Source organism: Lactuca saligna, chromosome 8 (assembly GCF_052625555.1).
Source record: "Lactuca saligna cultivar CGN05327 chromosome 8, ASM5262555v1, whole genome shotgun sequence".
In the NCBI taxonomy this organism is placed as follows: Eukaryota; Viridiplantae; Streptophyta; class Magnoliopsida; order Asterales; family Asteraceae; genus Lactuca; species Lactuca saligna.
In genome coordinates, this window is record NC_136424.1 from 155,506,933 (window position 1) to 155,522,959 (window position 16,027).

At 38.6% G+C, this 16,027-nt stretch overlaps 1 long non-coding RNA gene across 2 annotated transcripts; it reads right to left on the minus strand.

Annotated features, from left to right (window-relative positions):
• Positions 1-10,890: 10,890 nt before the first annotated feature.
• LOC145012478 (uncharacterized) lies at positions 10,891-15,303 on the minus strand. Of its 2 annotated transcripts, none has more exons than XR_013664527.1 (6): positions 14,996-15,303; positions 14,539-14,704; positions 14,346-14,439; positions 14,142-14,249; positions 13,677-13,859; positions 10,891-11,019 (listed from the first exon to the last, which is right to left on the minus strand). It is a non-coding gene; the product is annotated as an uncharacterized LOC145012478 (long non-coding RNA). The 2 variants fall into 2 exon arrangements; XR_013664526.1 differs by having other exon boundaries at positions 14,346-14,448.
• Between the last annotated feature and the right edge of the window lie 724 nt (positions 15,304-16,027).

Genomic DNA, 16,027 nt, shown 5'->3' on the forward strand with positions numbered 1-16,027 from the left:
TTTGAATTTATTTAATCTTTGCCACACGTCATATAAAAATGTTGCATTTAGTTACAACATTTTATATATGCAAAGAGAGAATAAGTAACATTTAATGTTAAAATTATTGAAATCAAAATCAAAATCGAATCATATTGGTATCACAATCTAATATCATCTTGATGATATCCATCTAATATCTTTTTGATGGACATCGGAAAACCAATACTAATACTAAAGTGAGTTATATATACAATGAACACCTGTAAGATGAAAAATCACACGCAAAAGCAATTTGGCACGTGTCATTTTCTTATCATTTGGTTTTTTTAAAATAACATAATTACTTACATTAACATTGACCATTTAAAGAATTCAACACGAGCATATACTCCACAAGTTTTTATTTCGTTCGTGATTCTTATATTATTTTAAATCAATTTATTCATTCCAATTTGACCACCAATCATAAAAACTTCTCAAAATAATTATAAGCCTATTTATTAGGTTTCAATATATGGAATGCCACAATTTATGGTATTATATCAATCATGCAAATCAAAATAAACAATTTCAAATATCATGTAATCCTTTCGAAATTTATGTGTATATATAATTTCCGATTTAATGCATTTTTCATATCAGTAGTAGCAGGATTAATTTAGTTTATTTTCAGATTCTTTCCTCTGCAAAGTTCTGACATCCCCTAATTTCTCGGCCAGAAAAGACCGATTTAATTTATGCTTTTTAAAATAAAATCAAAGAAATCTTTTTAAAAGATGTTAGGGAATTGGTCCCCAAACAACATATGATAAAAGTTTATCAAAACCCTTCATTAAGAAGGTATATATTTTCCATATATATATCAAAACCTCGTGATGTCATGTTCCGATACAGATCAAAAGCATAAACAAGACATTATAATCCTTTCAACGGTTATTTACAACTACTGGCCAATAATCCAAAAATCTCTTGTAGTCCTCCGACTATGCTCGGGGTCCACTACCTGTAATCATAAAAACTGAGTGGGTCAGGCTTGGGAGCCTGGTGAGCATATAGGGTTTTCAACCCATAATAATAATATACTTATTAAGTTCACCAATCAACAATAACCCTGATTACACATTCCCATTATCCTCACTTTACGTCCCTAAACACCTATCACAAGGGACCTAGCCTAAGGATTTTCATCGGAATTGACACTACTGCTAAGGGGTTTCCTTAGCCATACATGTCCTAAAGGCAACAATGAGGGGGATGCAGTATGCCAATGAACATTTAATTCATCAACACCTACAAGTTGCAAACCTGCTAGTGTTCCATTGGACTGTCTAGAAAGTCCGTGGTCGTCATCTATACTCCGCTAGATGACTACAACAACAACATCGAGGCCTCTCACCTTTTTAAAACACATCAACTATTTCATCTACCCATGTTCTACCCAACATATTTAGTAGATAAAAAGCATATACAGTTTAAAACTTGTATAAAACATCAATTCAACAGTCACCTCAAATAAACAATTAACTTATTTACACATAACACGTATTTCAAGGTAAATACTTCATATCTATGTGTAAATTGAAAGTAACTACACACTCACATATTTTGATGAAAATCGGGCAACAATTCGTTTCCTAAAACGATCATTTCTAATAAAACCGAGAGTTTTATTGAGAAACCGGGCTCTCCAAAAGTCGGGCTTCAAAAATGAAAAGATAAATTTTACGGGCTTCACGGGCACTTCGTGGAGTATTCTAGGCTTTACAATCGATATCTGGGCTTCGTGGAAGGTTAAGGTGAAGAAAATATGAAGAAAGGGGCTAAATATGGCAATTTCTTAAAAATATCCGAGAAGGCTCGCAGCCTTCTATTTATAGGGTGAAGCTTCTTATCCAAGGGCTGAGAGTCTTCTGATCTGACGGCTGAGAGGCTTCGCAGGGGGTTGGCTCACACAAGGCTGCGCATGGCTCGCACATGGGTCGCACCTGCGAGGGCTCGTTGGCAGCTTCTAAGTGGACCGCAGCCTACTGGTGCACATGCGAGGTTTGGAGGTAGGCTATGTGAGGCTCGAAGCTAGGCTATGCGAGGCTCGGAACGCGCGGCAGCAGGGCGAAGCTTCGGCCGGAGAGCTGGCTGCTTCGGATTGGGCCTCCTCCTCGGTCGAATCAGGATGTGACACGTGGCTTCGCATGACTCAGCAGCTTCGGTGACTCAGCAGCTTGGTGACTCAGCAGCTTGGTGACTCAGCAGGACACGTGGCAGTTTTTCAGTGAGGGTGACGTGGCAACTCGTGACTATGCGAATTTTCTCGATTTTCGAGCCAAAACTTCTAAAATCCATAACTTTCGCATACCAACTCCGTTTTTTATGTTCTTTATATGAACGCGTAGCTAAAATTACGTTCTACAACTTCCGTTTAGACTTCGTCGGGTAATTTTGATTTTAAATTTTATATTATTATTTTTAACAGACCGGGATAGGAAATCCGTTAAAAATTCATTACTTCATCATCCGACGTCCGTTTTCGTCAGACTTTTTACCGTTGTGCTCCTAATGACGAGACCTTCGATTCTCATTTAGGTTGTGTCGGCTAAAAATCGCTCGATCTAAAATTCGAGTTTTTTAGCTGTCTACTGCTAAGCTGAAACTTCGAAAAATCATAACTTCCTCATACGGAGTAAGATTTGGGCGTTCTTTTTATCGAACTTCTCGGTTTAACGAATACTATGAATTTCATTTAGATTACTAAGGCTAAAAAGTAGTTTATCAAAAACTCACTTTTTACGACATTCAGCACCATACCGGTTTTGTCGCGAAACTTCGACAGGTCGTAACTTCATCGTTATAACTCGGATTTCGGCATTCTTTATATCCCCGAAATCCTTGTTTCGACCACTACAACGTTATGTAAAGATATCGGGCTTATCTTACACTTTAATTTTGACGCTTATTTTTATTCTTAATTAATTAAGCCCTAATAATTAAGCATAAAACACATAATTCACATAATATTCACATAATTCCTTTTCATTTCTTCAAAATGAGTTACAAAGGTTAACCTAGACTATCAAGTCAATATAAATTCATAGGCTAGAAACACGAGTGTTACAATTCTCTCCCCCTTAGGATGATTCCGTCCCCGGAATCACATGTCACCAAACAACTGCGGGTAGCGACTCATCATGTCACTCTCCGTTTCCCAAGTGAGATTTGGTCCATTCGTATGTTTCCAGTGCACAAGCATTAAATTGACCATCTTGCGTCGTAACTTCACAGTCTTACGGTCAACAATTGCCTCAGGTTCTTCGATCAACCTCTTGTTTTCATCCAACCTTAACTCAGAAATCAGAATTATGTCGGGCACATCTCATGTGAACTTTCTCAAATAACACACATGAAAGGTGTTATGAATACCTTCTAGTTCTTCCGATAATTCTAGCTTGTAAGCTTGATTCCCGATCCTCTTAAGAACATTAAATGGTCCAATAAACCTTGGACTCAACTTCCCTCTCTTACCAAATCTTATAAGTCCCTTCCACGTCGAGACTTTAAGTAAAACCAAATCTCCAACATCGAAGGATATTGGTTGTCTTTTCTTGTCAGCATAACTCATTTGTCGATCTTGAGCAGCTAACATCCTTTCCCTTATCACTTTCAACTTTTCAGCAGTCTGATGGACTATTTCAGGTCCCATAAACTGCTTTTCCCCAACTTCCAGCCAGCATGATGGTGTTCGACACTTCTCCCCATACAAAGCGTGATAAGGTGCCATCTTGATGCTTGAGTGGAAACTATTATTATAGGAAAATTCTACTAGAGGTAAGTGTTCATCCCAGTTACCTTGGAATTCTAGGGTACATGCTCTCAACATATCCTCTAATGTTTGAATCGTTCGTTCGCTCTTACCATCGGTTTGCGGATGGTAAGCTGTACTCAAACACAACTTGGTACCCAATTCCTCTTGTAGACTCCTCCAAAACCTTGAGGTAAAACGGCTGTCACGATTGGACACAATCGTTAACAGAACACCATGAAGCCTCACAATTTCCTTCACATAAGAATTTGCAAGTTTATCCATAGACCATTTCTCTTTGGCTTCTATGAAATTCGCACTCTTAGTGAAGCGATCAACGATCACCCAAATCATGTTGTGACCGTTCCTTGTTCTGGGCAGTTTAGTCACAAAAATCTATGGTGATGTCTTCCCATTTACCCATGGGTACGGGTAAAGGTTCTAAACTCCCATATGGTTTCTGATGTTGTGCCTTAACCCTAGCACAAGTTACACACTCGGCCACATACTTAGCAACATCGAGCTTCATCTTCGGCCACCAATAATAGGGTTTTAGATCCCTATACATTTTTGTACTGCCGGGATGAATCGAGTACATGGTCTTGTGAGCTTCTTCCATCAGAAGATCTCTTACTCCGCCCGTCTTAGGTACCCAAATTCTATCTTGGAATACCTTCAACCCTTGGTTGTTTGTACCGAATACTAACGTTTTTCCCGAACGTTCTTCCTTTCGTTCACTTTTCTCTAAAGCTTCCTTTTGAGCTTTCTTTATACTTTCCACAATTGTCGAGACAACATCAATTCTCAATGCTCTTGGCCTTTTCTTTTCAAGGTTTACCTTCCAACTAAGAGCATCAGCAACAACATTTGCTTTACCAGGGTGGTAAAGTATCTCACAGTCGTAGTCCTTGAGTTACTCTAGCCAGCGTCGTTGCCTCATGTTCAATTCCTTCTGATTAAAGAGATATTGGAGGCTCTTATGATCAGTGAAAAGTTTGCATTTAGTACCATAAAGATAATGCATCCATATCTTTAGGGCAAATACTACCACTACCAACTCCAAATCATGAGTGGGGTAGTTCTTTTCATGCTCCTTCAATTGCCTTGATGCATACGCAATCACTTTATCCCTTTGGGTCAGAACACAACCTAACCCAACTCCAGATGCATCGCTATAAACTGCGAAGTCATCAACTCCTTCAGGCAATGAAAGAATCGGTGCTTCACACAATCTCTTCTTCAACTTCTCAAAGGCTTCCTTATGCTTCTCATTCCAATCATAAGTGGCTCCTTTGTGGGTCAAAGTTGTTAATGGAGTAGCAATTAAAGAAAAGCCTTGGATAAACCTTCGGTAATATCTAGCTAATCCTAAAAAGCTTCAAATCTCCGTAGGACTTTTTGGTTGTTCCCACTTCATTATAGCTTCAATCTTTGCTGGGTCAACCATTATTCCTTCTTGGTTAACCACATGACCTAAAAATTGGACTTCTTGAATCCAAAATTCACATTTGGAGAACTTTGCGTACAACTTCTCCTTTTTCAGGACTTCTAGCACTTCACGTAGATGCTTTTCATGTTCCTGCTTGCTTTTCGAATAAATCAAGATATTGTCTATGAATCCTATCACGGATTTATCTAAGCATGGTTTACAAACCCTATTCATCAAATCCATGAAACCTGCTGGGGCATTGGTTAGTTCGAACGACATAACCAAAAATTCATAGTGTCCATATCTTGTTCTAAACGCAGTCTTTTCGATATCCTGCTCTCTCACCTTTAGTTGATGGTATCCCGACCTAAGATCGATCTTCGAGAAATAGCTCGAACCCTGCAACTGGTCGAACAAGTCATCGATCATTGGCAACGGGTACTTGTTCTTTATCGTCACTTTGTTCAGCTCTCTGTAATCGATGCACATTCTCATGCTTCCGTCTTTCTTCTTTACAAATAACACAGGGGCTCCCCAGGGCGATGAACTAGGTCGAATGAAACCTTTGTCCATTAACTCCTGAAGTTGTGTCATAAGTTCTTTCATTTCGGTTGGCGCTAATCGATAAGGTGCTTTTGCTATCGGCGTCGTTCCTGGTAACAAGTCGATATGAAATTCTACTTGTCGGTCAGGGGGCAATCCGGGAAGATCTTCAGGAAAGACTTCCGGATACTCACACACCACCGGAATATGCTGCACCTCCTTCTTTTCCATCTTAGCATCAATCACGAACGCTAGATATGATGTACATCCCTTGGCCAAACACTTTCTGGCTTTCATTAGGGAAATGATTCCAGAATTTACTCTACGTTTGTCTCCATACACCATAAACGACTCTTTCCTTGGCGAGTTTACTTTTACTATCTTCTTTCTACATAGTATTTCTGCATCGTTGGCGCTAAGCCAATCCATTCCTAAAACTATGTCGAATCCATTTAACTCGATAGGCAATAATTCATATTGGAACTTATTCCCATCGAAGTCATTGAGGATGTTTTTCATACGATAGCTAACAGGTACAAACTTGCCACTAGCAATCTCGACTATTATAGCATTAACTAGCATATCTACAGGCAAAGCTAGCTTTCTACCAAATTCATGCAATATAAAGGAGTAATTGGCTCCAAAATCAAACAAAATTTGGGCAGGCAATTCGTTTACGAGAAAGGTACCTGAAGCAACATCGGCTTCTTCTTTTGCAGCTTCGAGTGTCATCTGAAAGGCTCTCGCCTTCGGCTTTGGTGGTAGATTGGGTTTTGTTGCGTCCTTCTTCTTCGGGAAGTCCCTCAAAATATGCCCTTCTTCATTGTACCCAAAACATACGTTCTTATTGAAGGTGCATTCATTGGCATAATGCACTGGCTTTCCACATTTGTAACAAGTGACTTCCACACTGCACTTCCCAGCATGTTTCTTCCTACACTTGTCACACCACTTGGCTTCGCTTCCTCCTCCAAACTTTCTCGAACCAGTCTTCGAGAATTTGTTCTTTTTATTGGAACCTAAAGTTCCTTCAAACTTTCTCTTTTCACCAACTTCAACCTTGCTGGCGGCTGTCCCTTTTATCATATCTTCAACAGACTTGGCAGCCTACATAGTTGCCTCCAAAGTAATTGCCTGATGCACTGGCACCGCGTACTCCCATGGTAGTCCCTTTGTGTACCTGTCAATTTTTGCCAACTCATATGGGACAATACGCAAAGCAAACTCCATTTTGTCTGTGAAGTTATTCGTATATTTGTCAACGGTCATACTCCCCTTCTGCAATGTTAGAAATTGGTTTTCTAACTCAAGTACATTTTGGGCCGAGCAGTACTTGCACTTGAAGTGCACTAAGAACTCTGCCCAAGTTAATTGTAGTGGCTCATTAGGGCTTAGGGTTTTCCCCAAAGTGCTCCACCAACGAGTAGCACTACCCCTGAATTGACGTACTGCAAAGGTAGTTTGTAACTTACCTTGGCAATCACAAGTCATGAAAGCCAACTCCATTTCCGAGATCTAGTACATTACTCCGACATGATCTTCTTTTCCATTGAAGGTTGATGGCTTGCAAGTCATAAAGTCCTTATACTTGCACCCATTTCTCTCCATTCTACCCTTGTGGTTATTTCTCCCAACCACAAGCGGTTCACTATGACCAACCGATCTACTATTGTTCCCTTTTTCAGATCGATCATCATTTAGTTCACGTTGTTCAACAGGAACTGAACGTTCATCCCTATCGTTCAGCAACATTTGCCTCAATTCCTCCCTCTGTTCAGCCAACATGGTCTGAATCATAGTTCGTACTCCAGCCATGGTGATGGGTTCGGGTGCAGCTCCTACTATAGACACCTGTTCCACCACTTGGGGTTGAGGTTGTTGGTTGCTGTTTGCATTTCCAGCTCCACTCCGAGTTCTTGCCATTACAATCTATATACCAAATAAGGCGAATTTAGGTCTTTATCCTTGTTAGACATTTTAATTCCCTTATAACTCCGAAACGTTTACATGTTAGTTCTAATCTCGTAATTATACGCTTAGAATCCTACACACATAAGGTTTACAGATCCGGTCGGCAACAGACCATAGATCCGAACAAATAATGGCACACATAGCATTTAGCACATAAGGGCATTTTAGGCATCTTCCCTAAAATAAACTAGTGCTCGTGTCTAAAATATGGTAGACACTCATCTCACAATCATCACTTAGCATTCTAAGTTCAAGTCTAGAAATTCTACAATTTCTTAGTTCGCTTAAACTAATGCTCTAATACCAACTGTGACATCCCCTAATTTCTCGGCCAGAAAAGACCGATTTACTTTATGTTTTTTAAAACAAAATCAAAGAAATCTTTTTAAAAGATGTTGCGGAATTGGTCCCCAAACAACATATGATAAAAGTTTATCAAAACCCTTCATTAAGAAGGTATATATGTTCCATATATATATCAAAACCTCGGGATGTCATGTTCCGATACAGATCAAAAGCATAAACACGACATTATAAGCCTTTCAACAGGGATTTACAACTACTGGCCTATAATCCAAAAATCTCTTGTAGTCCTCCGACTATGCTTGGGGTCCACTACCTGTAATCATAAAAACTGAGTGGGTCAGGCTTGGGAGCCTGGTGAGCATATAGGGTTTTCAACCCACAATAATAATATACTTATTAAGTTCACCAATCAACAATAACCCTGATTACCTATTCCCGTTGTCCTCACTTTACGTCCCTAAACACCTATAACAAGGGACCTAGCCTAAGGATTTTCATCGGGATGGACACTACTGCTAAGGGGTTTCCTTAGCCATACATGTCCTAAAGGCAACCATGAGGGGGATGGAGTACGCCAATGAACATTTAATTCATTAACACCTACAAGTTGTGAACCTGCTAGTGTTCCACTGGACTGTCTAGAAAGTCCGTGGTAGTCATCTATACTCCGCTAGATGACTACAACAACAACAACAACATCGAGGCCTCTCACCTTTTTAACACACATCAACTATTTCATCTACCCATGTTCTACCCAACATATTTTGTAGATAAAAAGCATATACAGTTTAAAACTTGTATAAAACATCAATTCAACAGTCACCTCAAATAAACAATTAACTTATTTACACATAACACGTATTTCAAAGTAAATACTTCATATCTATGTGTAAATTGAAAGTAACTACAAACTCACATATTTTGATGAAAACTGGGCAACAATTCGTTTCCTAAAACGATCGTTTCTAACAAAACCAAGAGTTTTATTGAGAAACCGGGCTATGCAAAAGTCGGGTTTCGAAACCGAAAAGATAAATTTTCCGGGCTTCATGGGCACTTCGTGGAGTATTCCGGGCTTTACAATCGATACCGGGGCTTCGCGGAAGGTTAAGGTGAAGAAAATATAAAGAAAGGGGCTAAATATGGCAATTTCTTAAAAATATCCGAGAAGGCTTGCAGCCTTCTATTTATAGGGTGAAGCTTCTGATCCAAGGGCTCTGATCCGACGGCTGAGAGGCTTCGCAGGGGGGTGGCTCGCACAAGGCTGCGCATGGCTCGCACATGGGTCGCACCTGCGAGGGCTCGCTGGCAGCTTCTAAGTGGACCGCAGCCTACTGGTTCACATGCGAGGTTTGGAGGTAGGCTATGTGAGGCTCGAAGCTAGGCTATGCGAGGCTCGGAACGCGCGGCAGCAGGGCGAAGCTTCAGCCGGAGAGCTGGCTGCTTCGGATTGGGCCTCCTCCTCGGTCGAATCAGGATCGGACACGTGGCTTCGCATGACTCAGCAGCTTCGGTGACTCTGTAGCTTGGTGACTCAGCAGCTTGGTGACTCCGCAGGACACGTGGCAGTTTTTCAGCGAGGGTGACGTGGCAACTCGTGACTATGCGAATTTTCTCGATTTTCGCGCCAAAACTTCTAAAATCCATAACTTTCGCATACGAACTCCGTTTTTGATGTTCTTTATATGAACGCGTAGCTAACGTTACGTTCTACAACTTCCGTTTAGACTTCGTTGGGTAATTTTGACTTTAAATTTTATATTATTATTTTTAATAGACCGGGATAGGAAATCCGTTAAAAATTCATTACTTCATCATCCGACGTCCGTTTTCGTCAGACTTTTTACCGTTGTGCTCCTAATGACGAGACCTTCGATTCTCGTTTAGGTTGTGTCGGCTAAAAATCGCTCGATCTAAAATTCGAGGTTTTTAGCTATCTACTACTAAGCTGAAACTTCGAAAAATCATAACTTCCTCGTACGAAATCAGATTTGGGCGTTCTTTTTATCGAACTTCTTAGTTTAACAAATACTACGACTTTCGTTTAGATTACTAAGGCTAAAAAGTAGTTTATCAAAAACTCACTTTTTACGATATTCAGTACCGTGTCGGTTTTGTCGCGAAACATCGCCAGGTCATAACTTCTTCGTTATAACTCGGATTTCGGCATTCTTTATATCCCTGAAATCCTTGTTTCGACCACTACAACGTTGTGTAAAGATATCAGGCTTATCTAATACTTTAATTTTGATGCTTATTTTTATTCTTAATTAATTAAGCCCTAATAATTAAGCATAAAACACATAATTCACATAATTCCTTTTCATTTCTTCAAAATGAGTTACAAAGGTTAACCTAGACTATCAACTCAATATAAATTCCTAGGATAGAAACACGAGTGTTACAAAAGTCATCGTGGACAACATCTGAATTATTACATTCCTACAATGTCAATAAATTGGAATATATAATTGTTCAATTACTTTTTTTTTACCCATTGTAAAATAATTGTTCAAAAGTTTAAAAAGATGGTCAATTTCATAATTGACACCACCCACTTTGATAAATATACCATACCTTTTGTCCTGTTTCCTTTTCAATTACATTTGCATTAAACTCGAGAAAGCCAAGTCGATTGCCAAACGTGTCAACCCCTATATCAAAAGTATAGTATCAAATTGTTAAAAGAGATTGAGTGATAAGGTACTTATTATTGATGAACAAGAAGCTTGAAGATAATACCTTAATAAGGAGTTGTTTTAGAAACAAAATGTCACACCCCCAAACCAAGGATGGCGGAAAGGTCAGGGGGGTGGCGGACTTCATTTGTAGTATCATGGCAATGAGTATATAAGTGAGCATAGTATATAAAACCAATCATAAATATAATCTGAAAAAGGTTACATAGTTTCAAAGTGTTACATGTTTCAATAATTGATTACAACATATTAGCGTCCCATCCTTAAAAGCTGTTGATTTCCCGTTTCACTGTTTCCTGAGAATACATGTAGTTTCAAAAAGTGTCAACAATTAAGGTGGTGAGTTCATAAGCTTTTATATGAAGATTTTGAAAACCGTTCTTTGTAATGAATTGTGTGTTGCCAAGAAAAATCCAGTATTTTCCTTATAAAAATGATATGTGGTCTCAAATTCCAAGACCGAAAGTGTACGAGTAATATCCATACTTATCGTTATAAAAGTGGCTGTAAATCGACATAAAACCCTTTGTGATTTACAAAATCCCCGTAAACTTTATGATTAGTTAACAACCTATGTGAGTCTCTATAACCATACTATGACGAACTGCACCTACTGCGACGTTTTTCAAGCATCGGAAAGGTATGACATTTGTCACCTCAGACCTGCAGGCCTAGCTGTTGCATGCAGCTCCTGTGTGGGGTGTTAATCTCAATATAGATCTATACACAACTATCACGTTCTCCTCCAGGAGATTCTGGTTGTAACTATCACGAATTATAACCCGTACTCTAGGAGTACGATGAAGAATGTCTCACAACTTAAATTAACGAGCTTATGTGTAGTGTGTAAGTGTAAAACCTTTTTATGTGGAAATAAAACATTCCGTAATGTGTTTGTTGTGTAAATAGAACATAAACTATACCTATTATAGCTTATTAAAAACATTTTGTAATGATAGAAATCCTTTTTGTATATGATATAAACCGGTATACGAAGGTAAAAGACATGTAATATAAACATGTATTTATATATACTAATACACACCCTACTTAGCAAGCTACAATGTGTAAATGCAATTATTAACAGTTTTGTTAATTTTAACTTTTCTGTTCCTGTTCTTGGAACAATTATAGAAAAATCATTTTTGGTTGAAATCAGAATCCGTAAATTCTGAGAGTTTGGAAAATGTGTCTAGTTTGTTCATAATTTTTATTATGATTTTTAGTAACCTCTAACTTGTGTGAAAATGTCCATATTCACAGACTGGTCCGAAAGGGTTTATGAAATTTTAGGCATAAATTGTAGAAAACTCATATATGGAGATGTGGAAGTAGTCATTTTAAAGGTATAACTATTTGCATAAAAAACAGTTTTGAAAACTAAAAAGTTTAATATGTTCAAAACAGTCTGTGAATGGAACTATACTTTTTTGTGAAAAGCTTATGAATGAGTTTAAGTTATATTAAGATGTTTTAACTTATATCCCCCCCCCCCCCCACCCCCCTAAAACTTGAAGAAAACATGAAAATATAGGGGTATGAACTCACCTTGACTGATTTCAATAGAAGGATGATGAGGAAAGGGGGTTTCCAAGTCAAGAACACTTGGGAGAAGCTTGGAGATTTGAAGATCTAGGAACAAATATGACGATATTTGTGTAAGGAATCTATGATTTGAGTGGAAGAATGTAAGATAATCAAGTGTAGGATGAAGATACTTACTAAGAGTGAATGGAAAGCTCGGGATCAGCCCTTGGAAGTCTCGAGTTCTTGGGAGAAATAAGAGAGAGAGAGAGAGAGAGAGAGAGAGAGAGAGAGAGAAAGAGAGAGAAAGAGAGAGAGTGATTTTACTTTTGGTGGGATTTGGTGAGATCTAAAGGATATGAGGATAATGATCCTTTGTGTGTGTAAGTAAGGGAAACTTGTTGCGGAAGTATGAAAGTACAATGAATAAGAGAGTGCTGATGGGGAAATAGTGATATAAAGCATGAATAGTAAGCTAAAGGTGTCATAACTTTAAGCAAAAGTCAAGGAGCACCTTTTGTACTTGAATCTTGTCTAACTTAGTTGTAAAGATATTGATCATAGAAATCACCAAGATATGGGTCAATAATGATTCTAGATGGTTAAAAATATTAAAATATGATTTTGGGTGAAAATCCCACGTTAAAATCATGAAAAACGAGCTTAAAATGGAGTCGGGATCGAAAACTAGTAAAGGATGCGAAAATTCCCTGATCAGGACCGAAGGTTCGGTCCATGAGGGTTAGAATTGAAAGGGAGGTCTCGATCCTCTAGATTGAGAACTGAAGGAGAAGCTGATGGGGGAAAGGAAACGAAAGCGAAGGCAGCAACCGAACCGAGAGTGGCACCCGAACCGAAGGTAGGCTCAGTCCTATGATGTTCGGTCCCGTAGTAGTTCGGTTCCAAGAAGCAGGTTCGGTTCTACCTGGCTTCAGTTCTACATAGCTTTGGTTCCTAGAGTTTCGGTCTTATAAGGCTCGGTTGCTTAGGGTTCGGTTCATCAAGGGTAGGTTCAGTTCTTAAGGCTAGTTTCGGTTCTTAAAGCAGCTTCGGTCCTTTATGCAGGTTTCGGTTCTATAAGGCTGTTTTTCAAATAAAATTCCCGTTTCAAGTGATTTTTAACCAAGTTAAGGGTCGGGATGGCCCGAATGATTATAAAAAGTTGAAAAAGATTTTGAGAGAGATTTGGGAGAGATTTGATAGAGTGAGAGAGACTTCGTTTGTGACCTTCTTCGGTGTTTAGTTTCGCAATGCAAGGTTTGTAAGTCCCGTTATGACTTGTTATGAGATGTTTTACTCCCCTCAAAGGTGTGTAGTTACGTTTTATCGAGTCATACATTGCTTTTCCCCGATTAGGGTTTAGATTTCCTGAACGTATGGAACATCTACGTGATACTTTATATTGAGATAGGTAGTTGTTCATTAGTACCAATGGAGTAAACCCTAATATACAAGGGTTAGTTGAGTTGACCGGTTTGACTTGTTGACTTTATTTGACTTTGACTTGACCAGAAATTGACGGTTGGCACACAAAAATCCATCCACAAGGAGTCTTTTTTCACTTTGAATGTTCTTTATCCACTGCTTAAACAAAGATGAACCAATAGCTAACCTGCAACAAAGTGTGAAGCATATAAGAAGCATAACATGAAACTAGAAACAATTGAAGAGGAAAACATGGATTAAAGTTGGCTAAGATATAGGACGTGTACATAATTTGTTGTATTACAGTAGCATTGAGAGATTGATGAGAATGCTAAATTGCTAATTATTATGAGGATTATCGTTAAACAACCTATGGATAGTAAAGCAAGCATCGATAAGTGGTAATTTGAGTATTCTAATATATTTTATATTTATAATTATCTATTTTATCATAGGTCAACGTTCATACCTGTAATGGAGTAACTAACGGTGGAAGAAACTTCTTTGTTGGTCCACTTCCATATGTTGAAGACAAAGTCAAATCTGTGCAATGAATGATCCGGATCCAAGTAGAACTCTTTCGACAAGAAACAAAATGGAATTTTCTCATCAATTAAAACTTAACATTACAAAAAAATAAACCAAGAGGGATTCTTTAAGTAACAAGTCATACCTAACCATTATGCCCATTCTGAAACTATATTAGAGAATAGAAATGCCCAGTGGAGGTTTTCTTTTCTTTTTTTATCATACAAAACATCTTCATACTTTTGTACCTAAAACACAAAGATTAGATATCCATGATAATATCATAGTCTATATATTGTGATGAAAAGGAAATTGGGAAGTTGAAATCATGAAAGCACCTTTAACTGGTTATAGGCTTGTTGTCATCGTTATTCCCAAGTAAAGGTTAATGTAGTTCATCCAAATATGCACCTAATAAATGCTTATGTTTTTTTACCACCGACAGTTCCATGACGGAGTCTTTTCCCCATCGTTCTTGATGACATTAGTCCTAGAATGTTTAAACTGTCTTACGCCAGGTCAAATTTTATCAAGAAACCACGTTTTTAAGTTCAAATTTGATATGCTCAGAAGGTATGCGCAGAACTAGATTCATAAATAATCTTTGAGTTCTGAAGTCAAACCACATCCCCTAATTCAAATTCGATGTGGACTATATGCTCAATTTGATAACAAAATCTTTCTACTTTTCATAAGGAATTACCAATAATTATACTTTAGTTGAAGATCTAGAGCAGCTCATACAGTTACTAACTATAGTAAACATGACCTAAATATTCAGGTAATGTAACAAACCTGTAATTAATGAATGTCGGTAAGATTGACTGTTGTCGGAGGTAAATGACGGTGAAACGGAAGCAATCGCTGGCGGCAGACAGTGGCTTTGGTGCAACAGAACGTCGAGTAGGAGGCGGACATGAGGCAATCACTTAGTCGATTGATGGCAGAGTATTGAAGGTGCAATGGACGTCAGTGAGCAACGACGTCAGGGTTCTTGGTTCCCGCGAAGGTGAAACGCAACCTCCGGCGACGAGGGCTAGGGTTATGTCGTTCTTAAATGATGGTGGTGATGTGGGGTCGTCGTGAAGGGAATCCCTGCTTTGAACTAGCTTAGGTTAAGCCGATATACAACCCGCTTAAACAACCTTCTATTTGTAGATTTACCAAAATGCCCGACAATTAATAAATTTATAAATAATAATAAAAGGTGTTTATTTGACCAACGAAATAGCAAACGAATTACGAATTTGTTGTTTTCCGTCGGTAAACCGTCGCAATACTATTATCCTAATTATTCGTCCATCGGAAATCTGTTAGTATTCTGTTGCTTTTCCGACGGAATTTTTTCCGTCGCGAAAATTCTGTCGGTAATGCCCAATTTTGTAGTAACGGATTTTTTTTTTTTTGATCAAGCACGTGACAACATTGCTTTCCTCTAATGATTTATGACTCTCTTCCGTTTGACAGATCCCGTCATGCTCAGATCTATTACTCTCTTCCATTCCACGTACTCTTTTCTCTCTCGAACTCTCATGATTTATCACTACTCCATTAATGCAACAAAATCCTCTTCGTCGTAGCATCTAGAAACTCCTCAAACCACCATGAGAAACTCATCAGAGAAACAATATTTGTACGTACTCAAAGTCTCACTTTCTTTCTCTCCGTTTGGTTTCTCTCTATGCGGAGCATCCTTTGAAACCCTAATGTATATGCGTCTATATAAACGAAGATGTGGTTATTTTGTGGCAAATATCATCTACCTTTCGACGCGAATCGACCGTATCCTACATCTCACGTGAATTTTTGGGGTAAACCTCGACGTGC